Source organism: Bos taurus, chromosome 2 (assembly GCF_002263795.3).
Source record: "Bos taurus isolate L1 Dominette 01449 registration number 42190680 breed Hereford chromosome 2, ARS-UCD2.0, whole genome shotgun sequence".
Taxonomy (NCBI): Eukaryota; Metazoa; Chordata; class Mammalia; order Artiodactyla; family Bovidae; genus Bos; species Bos taurus.
This window is the reverse complement of record NC_037329.1, coordinates 66,706,801-66,726,642: the sequence shown is the minus strand read 5'-3', so window position 1 is coordinate 66,726,642 and position 19,842 is coordinate 66,706,801. Positions and strand designations below refer to the sequence as shown.

General features: G+C 37.2%; 1 protein-coding gene across 1 annotated transcript in view; it reads right to left on the bottom strand.

The window, feature by feature from the left end:
* Positions 1-19,842, bottom strand: part of DPP10 (dipeptidyl peptidase like 10) — a 1,635,137-nt gene that overhangs the window by 1,031,536 nt on the left and 583,759 nt on the right. The window lies entirely within an intron of this gene.

Sequence of the window (19,842 nt, the reverse complement as noted above, 5' to 3'; positions counted from 1 at the left end):
TCAGAACACACAAGCGAGGTGAATAATTAAATGCCAGGAGACCGCTGGTGAGTCTTTTACTGTGGATGCCAATGAGAATACTTGAGTATATATATTACATGATCCACCTTAGACCCACATGCTTCGATTTGTGAAACAATGCATTCCAGAAAAACTTTGCTATGAATTACACACTATATAAAAAATAAAATACTGATTTATATTTTAAATTGATTTTAAATTCATATTTTATTAAGACTTATCTGGCATTATGGCCTGAAGGTTTGTGCTTCCCCCTACATTCCCACATGGAGTTCGGAACCTCCAGTGTGGCTGTGTTTGGAGGCAGGGCCTCCAAGGAAACAATGAGAAATGAGATCATTATTTGGGGTCCTGATATTATAGAATTAGTTCCTTGTAAGAAAAGATACCAGAGAGCTTCCTCACTGTCTCTCCATGCACACCCACTGTGGAAATACCATGTGAGGCCCAGCTGGAAGGTGGAATTTTATAACCAGGAAGAGAATTCTCACCAGAAACTAACCATTTTGCCAGCCTGATCTTGGACTTCCAGCCTCCAGAAATTGACAAAACAAACTGCTATTATTTTAAGCTGTCCAGCCTGTGATATTTTGTTGTGGCAACCAGAGACCACTAATGTATCTGTTTGTTGTTCAGTTACTAAATCGTGTCTGACTCTTTGTGACCGCACAGACTGCAACATGTCAGGCTTCCCTGTACTTCACTGTCTCCTGGAGTTTTCTCAGATTCACATCCATTGAGTCAGCTGCCCTCTTCTCCTTTTGCCTTCAATCTTTCCCAGCTTCAGGGTCTTTTCAAATGATTCAGCTCTTCTCATCAGGTGGCCAAAGTATTGGAGTGTCAGCTTTAGCATCAATCCTTCCAATGAATATTCAGTGTTGATTTCCTTTAGGATTGTCTGGTTTGTTCTCCTTACTGTCCAAGGGATTCTCAAGAGTCTTCTCGAACACTCTGTCCATGGGTTTTTACAGATGAGAATACTGGAGTGCGTTGCCATTCTCTTCTCCAGGGGATCTTCCCAAGCCAGGGATTGAACTCATGTCTCTTGTGTCTCTTGAAATGGCAGGTGGATTCTTTATCACTAGCACCACCTGGGAAGCCTGCCGAATATCTAGTAGGAGATGTAAAAAATTACTAAATAGAAACTTTAAAGAGAATTGGAGCACCAGAAGGGGGAGCTCTCACACCCCATGCCCACAGCAGAGTCCAACAGGAAGAAGAAAGACTCCTCTTCTTTCCTGATAACTCAGCCAATGAAAAGCCATTCAGTTCAGTTCGGTTGCTCAGTCATGTCTGACTCTTTGTGACCCCATGGACTGCAGCACGCCAGGCCTCCCTGTCCATCACCAACTCCCGGAGTTTACTCAGACTCATGTCCATTGAGTCAGTGATGCCATCCAATCATCTCATCGTCGGTCATCCCCTTCTTCTCCTGCCTTCAGTCTTTCCCAGCATCAGGACTCTTGTTTACTCAAGCCCTCCCAAATTTCTATTCCATTACCACGTGGAGACTTGCACCTGATTCACTATAGTTTCAGACTCTTAATAACAAACATCTATTGATGCTGAATAAACTACTCCCCCTCCCACCACCCCGAGGAAATAACTAGCAATCTATTTGTTTTAGGTCAATAGTTCTGTAGATATAGAGTATTTTGTAAAGTTAACTGTTACCTCTTAAGTAGAGAAGGTGAAAAATGGATGAAATCACAGAATTTATCCTAAGATAACTAAACACAACTTCCAAGGTGTTTATATAATGTGAGGAGGAGAATTAAAAGGAAAATCTGAATTAGGTTAAATATTGTTGGATATGAGTTGAAATTTTTTGCGGATTTTTTCTATATTGGGTTCACCTTTTCTTTTCTTTTAAATTGGAGTATAATTTCTTTACAGTGTTGTGCTAGTGTCTGCTGTACAATGAAGTGAATCAGCTATACCTATACATGCATCCCCTCCCTCTTGGATCTCCCTCTCACCTCCCTCCTAACAACCACCTCCCTGCCCCCCACATCTAGGTCATCACAGAGCACCAAGCTGAGCTATATAGCAGGCTCCAGCTAGCTATCTGTTTACACATGGTAGTGTATATGTCAGTTCTAACCTTCGCATTGTCTCTCTCGCCTCCATATCCACATGTTCGTTCCCTATGTTGGCCTCTCTATTCCTGTCCTAGAAATAGGTTCATCTACACAATTTTTCTAGATTCCATACATATGTATTTATTTTCTTTGCAAGTAGCATCTGAAGTTTAGCATAAATTGCTTAAATTTATTATAAAAGAGTAATAGGGCAGAGTTTGTGCTTAATGGTACTCACATGCATTAAGAAATTGAAATCATTTAAACAGTGTGAAATTCATGTCAGAATAGACTGACAGAGCAATTACATAAAGTAGAAAATGGAGGGAAAACACAAGTGTAGAAACATTCAGTGAATGATAAACGTAGTACACACATTAATATAACTAAAATTATTTTTATATTGATAGGGAAATGGATAATTATTTTTAGAAATGAACAAGAAGGTTTCACGTTAATTTATTGCAACATATTCTACAAGATTTAAGAGATCTACATACACGTACCCACATCTATTTATGAATACACACAGACATGCATAGAAAAATCATATTCTATATGTGAAGCCACAAGAGAATTAAAAAATAAATGGATAATAACTATTTGAATGTGGAGTGAGAATAGCAAGTATGATGTCTAAGTCAAGAATCTCAAAAGAAATGATTGATAGCTGTGACTGTTAATAAGGTCTTTTACTTTAAATCATAAAAAAATGTAGAAGCATAAGAGGGAAAAACATGATGAGAGTAAAAAAAAGCAAGATAAACTGAATATTTACCATTATGAAGATCTCATAGAAATTATCTAGTTAAAATACCACCAAAAAAAAGTGGGGCAAAGTATAAATAGGAATTTCTCAAAAGGAATGACTAGACTAAAAAACTTTCAAAGTCATTATTCCTGAACCATGCAAATTATAACAACTATGTACAGACGTTAAATATATTTATAAATCATTATATTAATTCAAGCAATGGACACAGATAATTTCTTGCACTTTGGTAAGTTGCTATTATATTTCTGAAGAAAAATTCAAAATCCTATGAAGTGAAGTGAAGTCACTCAGTCGTGTCCGACTCTTTGTGACCCCATGGACTGTAGCCTACCAGGCTCCATCCATGAGATTTTCCAGGCAAGAATACTGGAGTGTGTTGCCATTTCCTTCTCCAGAGGATCTTCCCGACCCAGGGATCGAACCCGGGTCTCATGCATTGCAGGCAGACGCTTTACCGTCTGAGCCACCAGGGAAGCCCAATTACCCTTTAACTCAGAAAACATTTCCAGTTACTTGGGGAAAAATTCACATGTTTTATCATGTTATAGAAAAAGAGGTTACGTATACTATATAAAAAAGGTAAGCTCTTTCACTACTGGGAGATTATCAGTAGTGTGTGCAAAGTTTTCTGTATATTTGTGGTAGCATAATTTATATTTATATAAATTATGGTAGTATAACTTATACTTTGCTGACAAAGGTCTGTCTAGTCAAAGTTGTGGTTTTTTCCAGTAGTCATGTATGGATGTGAGAGTTGGACTATAAAGAAAGCTGAGTGCCAAAGATTTGATGCTTATGACTGTGGTGTTGGAGAAGAATCTTGAGAGTCCTTTGGACTGCAAGGAGATCCAACCAGTCTATCCTAAAGGAAATCAGTCCTGAATATTCATTGGAAGGACTCATGCTGAAGCTGAAACTCCAATACTTTGGCCACTTGATGCAAAGAACTGACTCACTGGAAAAGACCCTGATGTTGGGAAAGATTGAAAGCAGGAGGAGAAGGGGACAACAGAGGATGAGATGGTTGGATGGCATCACCAACTTGATGGACATGAGTTTGAGCAAGCTCTGGGAGTTGGTGATGGACAGGGAAGCCTGGCGTGCTGCAGTCCATGGGGTCACAAGGAGTTGGACCTGACTGAGCCACTGAACTGAACTGAACTGAACTTATATTGAGAACACATATGTAAACAAAAAATTTCAGCTTAATAATTTCTTACACTCATTAGTGGACATGAGTGAATGCTCAGTTGCTCAGCTGTGTCTGACTGACATTCCTTAAAATTTCATTTTAGAAACATATAAGAATATGAAAATATATATATATATATACTTTATATTAGTAGAAAAAGGTATATTAAAATAGTATGTAAATACAAAAATTAATTTTGTTACTAATATCCAATAGAGCAAGATTTTCTATCTGTCTATCTGAGAAATTGGGTAGGACGAATGTTTTTCTATTGTGTGACTTTACTTTTCTATACTTTTAAGTACTTCTAATTTTTCAAAAATCATTATTTATTACTTATCAGGATTGAGTTGCAAATCATATTATTTTGAGTCCTCTTCCCGCATTCCCTATGGAGGAAACATACATGATCAGATTTTATGCCAATCTCCCTGTTTTCACTGATTGTGGTTCTCAGCCTTGACTGTCCATTAAAAACACTCATGGAGTTTTTAGAAAAGAGTTGTGCCAGGAGAACTTCACCCTCATAGATTCTGAAATATTGGTGTTTTTAAATAAACCCCCTAGATGCTTCTAATATCTAGCCCAGAGTTTCCCAGATTTGCTACTTCATGAGATTCACCATTTAAAATACAGATGCCAGGACATATTATTTGGAAATTTTTAAGACAGTTGGTCTAGAGTTTGGACTTGAAAACACACACACACACAACTTCGATAATTATTTATTAAACAACTTAGACAATTATTTCTGATCAACAAAGTATTTGCAAATGACTAACTAAATTTGCCTATGTTTTCAGTCTGGGACCAAAGTCCAATTATAGTGCTTGTGAGGAATTACTCAACTTTAAGTGACAGTAACATGGAAAGACAATTCTATGAAAAAATAGTGAATCTTGCAGCCAACTACAGGATTCTTGCCTGGAAAATTCCATGAACAGAGGAGCCTGGCAAGCTACAGTCCCTCGGTTTGCGAAGAGTCAGACACCACAGAAGCAACTTAGCAAGAATGCATGCATGGCTATTTTCTGTTGTGTAGTCCTCACCTTTTGATAGCTTTTGTTGTTGATGTTGTTGTTTTATTGCCTTCACATTTCTATGCATTCAATTCCAGCAAGGTTAGTCAGTTCTCCATAATATTTGTTTGTATTTTGTGCCTTTTTTAGCAGGGAATGTTAAGCCCTGTTAGACTTTCTTGTACCTGCCCAGTTATTTTGAATTCTGTGTTCAGCTCATAATACAGTTTAGATTCTCAATACTGTCCTGCAAACACTGACTTGGACTGTTGTACTCTTCATTTCCCATCAGTGGAGCTCTTGGCGACATGTAGCTGCTAAAGTGTTGTCCAGGGTGAGTAAGAATGGTTCGTGTGTTATACTGTGATTTTGTGATTTATAAGAAGAAGTATATATTTGGTCTTTGCTCCCTTTCTGGAACATAGCTTCTAAAAGCCCTTGGAATTTCCAAAGTGTAGAGAAGGATCAAGTTGTCTTTTGCTATATTAATGAGGTGACTTTTGGAAAGCCTTGGGTCACCTAAGATTGGGGGCTGGTTGCTAGTGGAGCTAGCCCCATGGTTAAAAGGTTGGAAATTTTAGTCTTATCCTTGACCTCCTGGAAGGGAAGACAGGCTGGAAATTGAGTTTATCACTAATGACCAAGGATTCAAAATGAGAAAGTAGCATTGACTTTCTACTCTCACTGATTCTCAAGTTTTCAGATTTAACAAATAAAATGACCAAGTGTTCTTATGAATTTCAGACAAACAACAGATAGATTTTAGTGTAACTATGCCCCCATGCAATGTTGGGGACATACTTATATTGAAATAATTACTTGTTATTTATTTGAAATTCAAATTGAACTGGGTGTCTGGTATTTTATTGAATATCTCTAACTGGTGCAGATAATTCTTTTTTCACATGAGACCCTGGCATGCAGCTAGGTTAAGTTACTACCCAAGTCACAGACTTAACAAAAACTGTAGCAGATTTCTAAACTCAGTCTATCTGATTATAACCCCTATTTCTTCTACTTCAGTCAAACTCCCTTTCCTGCTGCCCAGCTTCCCAGTCCTGAGGGAGACACCTTCAGTTTTCAGGGCTGCTAATCCAGCATCCCATGGCATATTGCATTCATATATTCACACTTTAGCCCGGGATGCTACTTAGAAATTCATCTTCCTGATGCTGAAGATGAAAATCATTCCACGACTTGGTGCCACTTAAGCACCCACCAGACTTTGCTTCTAGACCACTTTATCTTTCAGTCCTGACCTTAGTGATCAAGGGTTCACCTGTCTCCTCCAGGGCACAATTCCACATGAAATTATCTGCCAGGGAGTTCATGCAGGAAACACACGGTTTACCTTTTTCTCCCGAGGAGGAAAGTACCTGTCACGTCTTCCAATTGTTCTTTTGTAGTCAGACAGGGCAGCAGCCTGTTAACATTTCCCTGATGCATGTTTCTAACCCAAAATCCAAAGTCAGGTCAGGTAAATGAGCTCAACCTGGAGGAGACCTCTTGCTCCAGGGAAGGGTTTTCCTAGACTGTTCTGGCTTCTGATAAATGTCAGTAGTCTTCCCAGTGGTGTGATTTTTAAGGATTCTAGTGTAGACCCTCTCACCCCTAAATATCCCCCACTTCCTAACAGGTGATGTAATAATTATTAATTCATTCTTTAATTTTGCAATAATAAAAATTTTTAGAAGTGCAGGTTATCAGACCAAGTAACAGAGGATATGCTCCTATCAATACGAGGTAAAAGAGTTTCCTCAGGCCCTCTCTTCTTGGTAGGAGAGTTCTTGGGCTGCATAAAGGCACTTGGCAGGAAAGTGAGAAAGGAAGGGTCAAACTCACGCATCATATCTGAGAAATTATTCCTGAGCTTTCTACCTCCAGAGGCTGAGTTGGCTATCTCTCCAATCTTTGTAACTCTGTTTACTACCTAATGACCATGTAGCAATTGTCTAGATAATTGTCAGTCTGCCCACCAAGCTGTGTACTTGTGAGAGTATAAACTTGTTAAGCTCTGTCCTCAGGACATCAACTATGTGCTTAGTCTATGTTAGACATTCAGGGCAGTTTTTCAGGCTGTCTGCCTGAATAGTTACGCAACACAGACTTTTTTGATTTTTACAGTGGGGCTTTAGATTACCTGCGGATGCTTTCAGTGACACCTTTGAAGACAGCCTTCTCTCTTGAGAGAGCTTTAGTACTTGTGGTAGGGGCTAAAGTCTACCTACCCACCCTCCCACATACACACACACAAACCCACACCCACACACACACACCTGAGGAGTTTGTAGCTCTCATTCCTCAAGTGGACCAGAGATGTCATCCACAGTTGCCTCTGCAAGCTTGTCTTTAAGAGTTGGTTTGAACCCTTGAGTGTTGGACGTTATTGAAAGAGTTTTTCTCCAAGCTATTCTGCATCTTTTTGGTCCACTTAGGTAATCAAACCCCATACAAGAACTGCAAGATGAGCAATTCCCACGCAGCTGCTGAGAAGAAAACAGATCTGACCTTTAAATCTGAACACATGCAGAAAAAAGCATCTTGATAAACAGAGCCTGATTGAAGAGCGAAACTTCCTTTCCTTCTGAAGAAGTGAATTAACTCTTTGTTCTCCTCTGCCTGTTATAGCTTGAAAGGCAAGGTGTGATCGTGAAGCATCAAAATCAGGTGTAGCTTGTTAAAAATGAAGACTTTCAAGCCCCTACCTGCTAAATCAGAACCTGGAAATTTAACAAGTGACCCTATACACATTGAAGTCTGAGAAGCACAACTTTTCAGAACCAAACTGCTACCAAAACAAACTCAGGTCTACTTGCTTGCAAGCAGTAAGGCTAATCTACTGATACCAGGCTATGGTGAAGGAAAGTGCAGCAGTAATCGTAGGATACTGTAGAAGAGGCCTGGGATAGCTAGTACTCAAAAACCTAAATTTCCCCATGGGTGTCAACAAAGCATTTTTAAAGACCAGGTGAGGGGGGATGGGTCACAAGATAGGAGATCAATTATGCACAATTTTCTGACTGGCTGATGAGAAAGTAACAGGGCAGTGTCACGGTGGGCAACATCATCCATCCATAGGTGCCAGTAGGTCTGGGGGCTATATGTTCATGGTCATTAAGTAATTTCTTTCATTTGGTAGGCGTTTTAGCATCTGTAAAACCAATATGGAAGTGTGCATTAGATACTATTATTTAGGTACTTCGGAGAGGAACTAAAGCAGAGGATATGAGGGAGGGGTCTGATCTGGGAGGGAGGATTCTGTTCCGGGAAGGCACCATAGGATCTGCTCAGTTACAAAATGATTACAATTAATTTCACTTCTGGTGCTTTATTTTGTTGTTGTTGTCTTGTCTTTGGTTTTCCTGAGGTGTTGGAATGCATTTGGTCAATTGAACATCCCATTCCAAGGATAGAAAATAAGGGAGACTGCCACCCCTCAAAGTAGCTGGTGTCTCCTTCATCAGACTAACCTGGCTTCTTTTTCTCAAATATTATACTCTCTAATGTTCCTGGGTTTTATCTTAAATATTCTTTACTTGGTGAGACTCTTAGTTTTTATCTTCTAAGTTGCTTCTTCTCTCTTATGCATTTACTCTTTCTTTCTTTTCTTTCAACAAAAATCCTTTTGCAAAGTTTTTCTCAATTGAACAACGGGAAAGGGAATTCTGTATAGCCCAGCTCTGTCAAAGACTTGGGCTTGTTTTAGAGCAAACACTACGCAGTTCCAACTAAAGGTCTGGGGAAGTCTACAGGATTCACATTGTAAGTGAAGAGAGCCACACAGAGCAAATGAATTAGGACGGCAGTGGTTTATATTGATTTTCAATAAGGCTAATCAAAAATCAAATGATGTTCTTAGATATGACACCAAAAGCATACGTGATGATAGGAAAATAGATAATTTGGGCTGTGAATATGTGCTCAGTCGCTTCAGTTGTGTCCAACTCTTGGAGACCCTACGGACTATAGCCCACCAGGCTCCTCTGTCCATGGGATTCTCCAGGTAAGAATACTGGAGTGGGTTGCCATGCCCTCCTCCAGGGGATCTTCCTGACCTAAATATCAAAACTGTATCTCTTATGTCTCCTACATTGGCAGGTGGGTTCTTTACCACTAGCCCCACCTGGGAAGTCCAATTTGGACTATATCCAAATTTTAAAAAATTATGCTATAAACTAAACCACTAAGAAATTAAAAACACTCCAAAGAATGGAAGAATATGTTTACAAATCATACAACTGATCAGTGATTTATAACAAGTGACTGTCATACCTGAATATAAAGTCATATAGTCAAAATTGTAAAAATTAGTAAAGGATTTGACTAGGCACTTATTTCGCCAAAGAAGGTAACAATAGGGACAATAAGAACAGGAAAGGATACTCAGCATCACTAATTATTAGGGAAATACAAATCAAAGCCACAAATCCACTAGGATTGTCATAATCAAAAAGGAAGATGATAAGTTTTGGTGAGGGTGTGGAAAAAATGGGACCCTCATAACATTGCTAGCAGGATTGCAAAATAGTACAGCCATTTTGGAAAACAGCTAGCAGTCTGTTCAGGTGTTAAGCACAGAGTTACCATATGACCAAAAGATTCTGACCCCTAAGATATGCCTAAGAGAAATAAAAACCTATAGCTGTATTAAATTTGTACTTAAATGCTAATAGAAGCTTATTTATAATAGCCAAAAATGTAGAAGCAATCCAAATGCCCATCAGTGGAGGGATAGATAAACAGAATGCGGTATGTCTGTTCAATAAGATATTACTCAGCAACGTTTAAAAAATGAAGTAAATTTTTAAAAAATGAATCTTGAAAATATTATACTGAATGAAGGAAGCCTATCACAGAGGATGCCATATTGTATGATTCCATTTATATAAAATGTCCAAAATAGGTAAAGGTATAGAAATATATTAGTTTTATGTAGGGTAAAAGAAGTGACTGCTACTGGGTGTGGGGTTTCTTGTTAGGGTGCTGAAATATTATAAAATTGTTTGTAATAATCATACAAGTCCATGAATACATTAAAAACCACTGAATTTTACACTGAAAATTAAAAAGGCTAACTTATTCTATGTAAGTCATATCTCAATAAAGCTTTTATTAAAACATCACATAGTAAATCAAATAACATGTAGCATACACACAGTTCAGCTATTACATCTAACACTTTGGAAAATGGATAACAGCATTATCATAAATTTCAAAAATTCATGGAGTTCTGTCCAGCTAAAACTATGACAACATTGTTAATTGGCTATACTCCAACATAAACTAAAAAGTTAAAAAACAAACAAAATAAAACATAAAACCTATCTTCTACTATTAAATAAAGATATTATAAGGTAAAAGAAAATTCCTGGAGTATGTGGATCAGATTAAATAAGGAAAAGACCACTGCATCATACATACCTGTGCTTTGGTTCATTTATCCATTCATTCATACATATATATAATGCATTCATTGAATGTGTACAAAATGTGGAGCACTGTAGGATACAGTGTGATAAAGATACATGATCCCCAAACTTCAGAGGCAAAGTTAAACTAATAGAAAATCATTCAACAGCACCTCATAAAGAAAATGATAGAGAATAAAGCAAAGGTAGTCAATTCACTTTACTCATATGATCTCTAAAATAATTTGTTAAACTATGAAATCCCTACACATTTTCAAGTTACACCTATATATTTTCAACTGAATTTAAATTAAAATATAATTAATAGCAGCTGGAAACCATTATAAAATAAAATCATATGGATAATTTTTTCACAATGTGATAAAATATATTTCAACTGTGTTTTGAATTAAACACATAATCTGAAATATATTATGTAGAAGTTTTGTATGTGTTTAGTCACTCAGTCATGTCTGACTTTGCAACCCCATGGACTGTAACCCAGCGGGCTCCTTTGTCCATGGAATTTCCCAGACAAGAATACTGGAGCGGGTTGCCATTCCCTTCTCCAGAGGACCACATTGCAGGCAGATTGTGTACCGTCTGAGCCACCAGGGAAGCCCTATGAATAAGGTTTACTTGTGTTTCACATTATGTACTTTGAAAGATGTGATAGTCCTTCAAAGCATTCCAACTACATTTCAAAGAATCTGCTTCACTAACTTCAGCTTCAGCTCTATGATTTCCTTGCATCCCCAAATAGGCCAAAATATTTCTCTAATAACAAGCTTCATCCCTCCCTCTAGGAAATATTCAAGATGGGAAAAGACAGGAAACCTGATGAATTTATGTTGCCCAAATTAAATATTAAAATATACTTTCCTTGGCCAGGATTTCAATTTCACTTTTGTTTTATACACTGGTGAGTTTTACAACCCAGGGATGATTTTACAACATCACAGTCATGTTTACTATATGGGTGAAAAGTTTTATTTGCCTATTTATTGTTTATTTGTTTTTTTATTTTTAATAATTGGGAGAAAAATATTTTGAATGCTGGTTTATTTTCAAATTGATAAAATCTAACAAAAATCAGACCTAAAAATTGAGGATATAGACATGAAGTTCCTTAAAACTATTGGTTCAGAAACACTAAAGAAAAGTCTTCTGTGTCATCATGGGTTTCTGTTCCTGAATGAATATACAGACCACAGTGTAAAGATCACTGTTCTATAGTAGACAGGAGGGCTTCTGTGCCATGTGCTTCACATGCCCTGAGATGTGAGGAAATAAAATGGAGTGAGGCAAAAAATATAAATATGTTAGTTTGCAGTTCTTGTAACCATGTGAGATAGTATACATGAAGATGGGAGAAGGCACAGCCAAAGTAGAATGCTAGCTGCTTAGTACTTGTTTTTTTTTGTGTGTATATGTTTGTGTTTTAATATATTTACAATATTGTATTAGTTCTGCTGTACAACAAAGTGAATCAGCTATATGTATACCCAGATCTCCTCCCTCGTGAGCCTCCCTTCCACCCCTACCTCCACTCCACCCCTCTAGGTCACCACAGAGCACCGAGCTAAGCTTCCTGTGCTAAACAGTAGCTCCCCACTAGCTATCTGTTTTACATATGATAGTATATATATATGGCAATGCTACTCTCTCAATTTGTCTCACCCTCACCTCCCCTGTCTCACCCTCACCTCCCCTCCCTGTGTCCACACCTCTCTTCTCTATTCCTGCATTTCTATTTCTGCCCTGCACACAGGTTTATCAGTACCATTTTTCTAGATTCTGCATATATGCCTTAATAATTGATATTTGTTTTTCTTTTTCTGATTTACTTCACTCTGTATGACAGTCTCTGGGTCCACCCATGTCTCTACAAATGGCCCAGTTTTGTTCCTTTTGATCCCTGCTTTATATTTCATTGTGACTCTTAGTACTTGTAAGGACAATATGTCAGAGGTGAGTGAGAGCAGAAGAATTACAAACTGTTACTTTAGAACCTCTGCTCTAATTATTAATACCAGCTCACTATTGAATCTTGTTGGCATCCCTTACTGAGGTCTGAAAGTTGGTAAGCAATAATATGCTCCACTCAAAGCAGGCTATACACAAGGTGCTGGGGTAGATTGTTGCTAAGACAAATGTTATGGATCCTCTCCAATACTTATATAAGCAAGCCTTTCTGCCACTGAGAGAGATGGAGTCAATTAATCCAATCCCTTGAATCTGGGCTGTTCTATGACTGTTTCAAACAATCAAACACTGTGAAATGAATACAGTGTAACTCCTGTGATTAGATAGAAAGAAACATAGTCATCTCCCTCATGGTCTTTTGAACAATGTACTCTGAGAAAAGCTAGCTGCCATGAAGTCCCTATCCTGATATTTCCAAGCTGTTAGGAAGCCCATCATAAAGATATGAAAAGGCTATGTGGAGAGATGCCTAACTAGCACCATCTCTTTTAGCCTTCTAGGATTCTGGTCACCAATCCCAATGTGTGAGGGTTTTCCCTTGTGCATTCAAGCCATTCTCTGACACTAGTTGGGTGTCTTATGATTCAACTCAATTTTGACACTGTCTGGAGGTGGAATCACTTTTCTGACAAAGGTTAATATAGTCAAAGCTATGGTTTTTCCAGTGGTCAGGTACAGGTGTGGGAGTTGGATCATAAAGAATCCTGAGCACCAAAGCATCGAGGTTTTTGAATTGTGGTGCTGGAGAAGACTCTTGAGAGTCCCTTGGACTCCAAGGAGGTCAAATCAGTCAATCCTAAAGAAAATCAACCCTGAATATTCATTAGAAGGACTGATGCTGAAGCTGAAGCTCCAATACTTTGGCCACCTGATATGAAGAACCAACTCATTGGAAAAGACCCTGAGGGTGAGAAAGATTGAAGGCAAAAGGAGAAGGGGGCAAGAGGATGAGATAGTTGGATGGCATCACTGACTCACTAGACTTGAATTTGAGAAAACTCTAGGAGATAGTGAAGGACAGGGAAGCCTGGCCTGCTGCAGTCCATGGGGTTGCAGAGTTGAACACGACTTAGCAAACGAACAACAGCAACCTACAAGACTACCTTCCTCTCAACTTCAGATGCCAAATGCAAGCTCAGATCCTCACCTATGCTTCTGACTGACTGGCTACAGATTGGAACTTCCAACAATCACCTCTGCATTAATTTGTTACTGTAATCACAGAACTCAGAGAAACAATTTACTTCCCCTACTACTGGTTTATTATTATGAAAGAATATAACTCAGGAAATGCCATGTGAAATATATGCATCAGGCAAAGTATGGGGGAAGGGCAAGGACTTCCATACTATCTGAGCACAGCACTCTGCCCTAATCTTCACGTGCTCACCAATCTGGAAGCTATCCAAATCTAGTACTTTGGGGTTCTTACGGAGGTTTCATACATATGCCTGGTGTGTTGCAGTTCATTGGGTCACAAAGAGCTGGACACAACTGAGTGACTGAACAACATACATATGCGTGTTTAATTAAATCAGTGGTCATTGTTGACTGATTCAGCCTCCAGCCCTTCTTCCCTCCCCAGAGGTGGGGGTGGGGTAGGATGAGGTGGGAGCTAGGACTGACAATGTCAACCCTCTAATCATGTGATTGTTCTTCAGGCAACCAGTCCCCATCATTAGGTGCTTTCCTAAAGTCTCTTCATTAACATAACAAAAGATACCTTGATTGTACTTCTCAGAGGATTCTAAGAGTTTTAGGAGTTCTTTGTCAAAATCTGGGACAAAGACTAAATATATATTTATTTTTTCTTTACCTCACAATATCACACCATCCCAGCTCACTGAAAATGTGATTTAAGATGTCATCAGGTGATTCCAGCCCCAAAAAGATCTGACAGCAACTACACAAGGAATCAAATACAAACCACCACACTATGCCAGTCAACCAGCAGAAGTCTAGTAATAGTATCTAAAAACAGTGAATTTTAGATTGGTTTGATTTAAAGCAGTAGTTTAATGAAAGCTGATGAGTTTTGCAAGATGTGGCTGTATTAAATCTTGTTAAGAAGAAAGTCAAATGGGTTGGATCTCACCTTATGGGAAGATTATAAATATAGTTGTAACTGGAATTACCAACCTGCATTCAGTAATGAGAAATCCATAAAATTAAATAGACTGATAGAATTACAGAACTATAGAAGATACCCATTTTTCTAATCTAGCAGCTTCAAAGGCAAAACGCTAGTCTGTGGGTTAATCTATGGAATTCTGCTTATTCTTTCAGATCTCTCTGGTCACATGAAGCTGCTGAAGTAATCACTAAACTGTTTCATGAAGCATAACCTGCTTGTGAATAACTGAGGGCTTCTGTTAGATTAGAGAATGTCTGTACGATTTCAAATTTTCTTAAAACTACAACATAATGTTATTTTTTCCTAGCCATAGATGTGCATGTCCAACTATGTAATTTGACAACTACTTTTTATGCCTTCTAGGTATCTCACACTTAAACTGGCCCAAATATAATTTTATTACTTAGCCTACAACCTAGCCCTGTTCACTGGTCCTCATCTCGATAAATAAATGCTACTTATCATTCTGTTACTTTAATAAAACTTGGAGTCATCCTTGACTCCTCCCTTTCCTTCTCCAACCCTCATTTAATCATCAGAAATGCTGGTTTTCCTTTAAGATACATTTCCAGTCCATCTATTTTTCTTGATCTCCATGAACCTAGTGCTAAGTTTTTAAATATTTATATTTATTAATATCCTGAATGAAAACATGAGGTTTCCTGGAACACAGGCAGATTGGTTGTTATTTATCACACACATTCATAGAAATAACTGCACTGTATTTTTTTTTTTGTTCCAATTCTTATAGAGCTGGTTGTCTACAGGATTTTTCTAGTATGTGAAAATCCTGAATATGTGAATCTAGATATAAGAGTGAGAACTGTCTTGACCCCTGTCGTGTGAGTTAGAGATAAACATTTTGCTTCCTTTATAAACAAATTCAACATGGAAAAGATCCTTGGTTCTTATTTCTTGGAATGTAAATATATCCCCAAAATGGAAGACAAACTTACCCAACTTTATAACAATGGGTTATCTCCATGGTCCCAGGGCTTTATCCGCCCCTCCCCTTACAAAGTAAATCATACCTCCTAGGAGGTAAATCTTTCTGGATGGTATATCAGTATCTAATCACTCATAATTTAACTTCTAAAACTTGCTTCCCCCGCCCCTCAATGTCAGTTCCCAAGTTTTAATAAAACTTGATCAGAAAGTCCCAACATGCAGGAACACAAAATATTCTTCCTACAGCCCCATACCTATTTGAAGTTATCACCATCACTTACTAAGTCTTCTCCCATAGCCTCCTAAGTCATCTCCCTGCTTGCATGTTGTCTTCTCCCATCCAATTTCCAAAGAGAGCGGCAAGCTTGATTTATATGAACATTAATCTCACTGTCACTCACTGCTTGAAACACTTCAGAGGTTGCCCATTGTATTAAGAGAAAGTACAACCTACTTCCCACAGCCCACAGAGTCCAGTGTAATCTAACCTTCTTTTGGTTCTTGACCACTAGGCTTATTCCCCAGTGCCATTGGCATTGACAGCCCTTCTGCTGGGATTGCCCATGCAGACTCTGGCAGGGCTGGCTTTTTCATTTTGACCTCAGGATAATGGTATTGCCCTAGAGAGGACATTCCAGAGCATCTTATCCAAAGTTGCTGCTACCATTCTTCTATAATCTGCATCAAATACCCAGTTTATAAACTTCACGATGATGGTTCAGTTGTTCTGTGTGTTATTTGCTTACTGTTTATTTTCCCACTATGATCCAGGAGGAGAGAGATCTTTTTTGACTTATTTAGTGTTTGATTCTTAGTGTTCAGCATCATACCTGGCAGAGAGTGTGTATTTCATAAATTTCTACTGAATAATAGAATAGATGGATGAATGAATTCACTGGGGTCATCCACAGAAAATCATTCAAAAACAGACTGCATGTCCTCTTGGAGGTTATTACTTGTCACCTTGATGCAGGGAGGACATCCAAGACAATTTTTAAAAAGATAAATTCAAGTGAAATAGAGAACATACAAATATCCAAAAATTTAACTCAAAGGTGAGAATTTTCTATAAGTGGAAGTCAAAGGTAAGTCTATAATTTCAAACATTTATTTGACATACGTGTGCTTGGATGTATACTAGTCACTTGAAAGAACAGAGAACATATTAAAGATCTTCTTTGATTTATAAGAGCTTAATATCTCCTGAATGAGATATATATCCAAAAAATGCAAAATGCTTATCTACAGTTTGCATAGTAGCCACATTTGAATGTTACAGAATAACAACAAAAAAACTATACACTTCTTAAAGCCCGTGAAGGAGAGAAGTTAGAAGAAATGATTTTTCTAGATTACCTTAGAAAACAAAACAATGTTGAATAAACTTACTAACATTTAAGTCCTATATAATATTAGATTTTTTTAACTTGAACCATTATATTTTAAAGGATAAATATTTAAAGTCTGTTTGTAGAGATTTCTTAGGTGCAAACTTTTTTAGAATTTCCAAATCAAAGGGTCATCTATCATTCTTTATCTATCTACTATGTATATATGTATGTATCTATTATCTATCATCTATGTATTTATTTCCTATCGTTCTAAAATCTATGTATCTATTCTCTATCTATTCTCTATCTTTCATCTATTTATCATTTATTTCTTTTCTTTTGTGTCCCATCATATCACACAGCACAACTTTAGATGCAAAATAAGTGACTTATGACAACAAATAGACCAGTAAAAAAAAGAAAATAATGTAATAGAAACATTGAGTTGGAAATGAGAAATAGTGCTTTAACTTTGGATATGCCCCTGAAAGACTGTGTCACCTTGAAGAAATAGCTTCATCATTCACATTTAGCAGGTGTAAAATGAGGAGGCTAAACCACATGATTTGTGAGGTTTCTTCCAGATTTAAAATTCTGCAAATAGGTAAGAGCATGCTCAAAAGCAAAGGATTTGATGAATACTTTCAACTTTTAAAGAAATTACCAATTTTCAAGGAAGGAAAATATGGCTCTTTGAAGACTACTATAGTAATTGACAAAATGATAAAAAATGCAGAGATGCAAAGCAGATGTTCTCTGCTAAGAATAACAATAAAATATTAATTCCAGAATAAAGGGCAGTTTACTTAGAGGCTTTTAGTAAATCTAAAGAGTTGCTGTAAGCAAAACAGAGCCTTGTACCATCTCAAACAGGCAACAAATAAAAATATATTTAAATTACCTCTGCCAAGAAAAATAACATGACTCAAGCCCATTGTAAATGTTGAAATTTCAATAGACGTACAAAGGGTTTCAGGAATACCAGGCAAAATAAATTGTTTCAGTTTTCATAGAAACAAATCATAGTTAATATGTCTTACTTTCTCTAAAGTCAGTGGTCAGTACTTTCTTAGGTTATGTCTATATAGCTATACTTAGTTGCTAAGTCATGTCTGACTCTTTGCAGTCTTATGGACTGTAGCCTGCCAGGCTCCTCTGTCCCTGGGCTTTTCCAGGCAAGAATCCTGGAGTGGATTGCCATTTCCTCCTCCAAGAGATCTTCCTGACCCAGGGATGGAACCTGCATCTCTTATTTTTCCTTCATTGGCAGGCGGATTCTTTACCACCTGCACCACAGGATGCTCCAGATCAAAGCTAGCTGTCTATTCCTGATGTCTGAGGATGCTTGAAGATTTGTCTGACTTTCCTTCCAGCTCAAGAATTATTTAAATTTTTTCTAGAATTTTAGGTAATCTGTATCACTAGGGGTCTTTCAGATAGACAACATTCCACCAGAAATGTGGTAGGTATTATTACTTCTCCACACATTAGTGATTAGGAAATTGAGGGCCAAAAAGAGAAATCAAATTTTCTAAGTTCTCTTGATGACTGAAACCAGATTTTCACAGAGGTCTGCTTTCCTACAATATATTTCACTAAGAAAATAGCTTTACACTAAGAAATTTTTAAAATTTAAAAGGTACGTTTGATAATGTAGGTGGGATGGACCTATTCCTAGAAACATAACTGGACATAGTAAAGAGCAGCAAACTATTGAAGACAACTAAATACATTAATTAAAAAAGCTTTTTTCAAGAGAACTTCAGGCCAAAATAGCAATACTAGAGAATTCTTTCAAAAATTAAAAAAAGGAATAATACTGCAATCACAAATATCATCCAAGAAATTGTAAAAAGAAATAAAAAAGGACTTGATGGTAACATAAATTTAATACTAAACTATGACAAGAATCATTTAACCAAATTCAGTTACAAATGTGTATACAAAATCCTGAGCAAAATATCATTATTTGACTAATTTCAACAAGTGGGATTTACCCCAGGGATGCAGCCAAAAGTCAACTAATGTAACGACATAAAAGGACTAAAACCATATGATTGTGTCAACAGGTAGAAGAAAATAATCTGACAAAACTCAACGTCTTTTCCTAACAAACATAATCGATAAACTGTAAACAGAAGTGAACCTAAAGGCATCTGAGGTTGCCTAAAAAAAAAAAAAAAAATCCTAGCTAATATATTATACTTAAATTGTGAAGGAGTGACTGCTTTTTCAATATCAAGAACAAGACAAAGATGTCCATTTTTCACTACTGTTTTCCAAAATTGTATTGGAGGATCTAATGAGAATAATATGGCAAAAAACAAAATAAGAGGCAATGAAATAGGAAAGGAAGGAATAAATGCTGTACTGAAGACGCCATAATCTTATAAATAGAAAATCCTACTAAATCCACTAAAACCTATTGGAACTATTAATAATAAACAAATTTAATGAGGTTGGAGGATACAAGATCAATATTTAAAACAATCTATACCTATAGGCTAAGATAAACAATACAAGATGAAAATAAATATTTTTAAAACAGCATCAAAAAAATAAAAGAGTTAGGAATGGACCAAAATAAACCAAAATAAAGATGTGTATACTTCTACCAAAGAAGTAAAGATGTGATACCTCATGCAAAGTATCTGCATAGACATTTCTCCAACAAAGGTATACAATATCTCAATATATGCTCAAAATCATTAGTCATTAGAAAAGCTTGTATCAAGACCATGGCAACATACAATTTCACAATTTCCAGGACGCTTAAAGTACAAAAGACAGAGAATAGCAAGTGCTGGTGATAGTGTAGAAAAATTTGCACACTGGAGGGAAGGCAAGCTGGTCCAGCTTCTTTGGAAAGTGGCTTGGCAGGTTTTCAAAACCATATAGCTCTTAGGAAGTGAAGTGAAGTTGCTCAGTTGTGTCTAGCTCTTTGCAA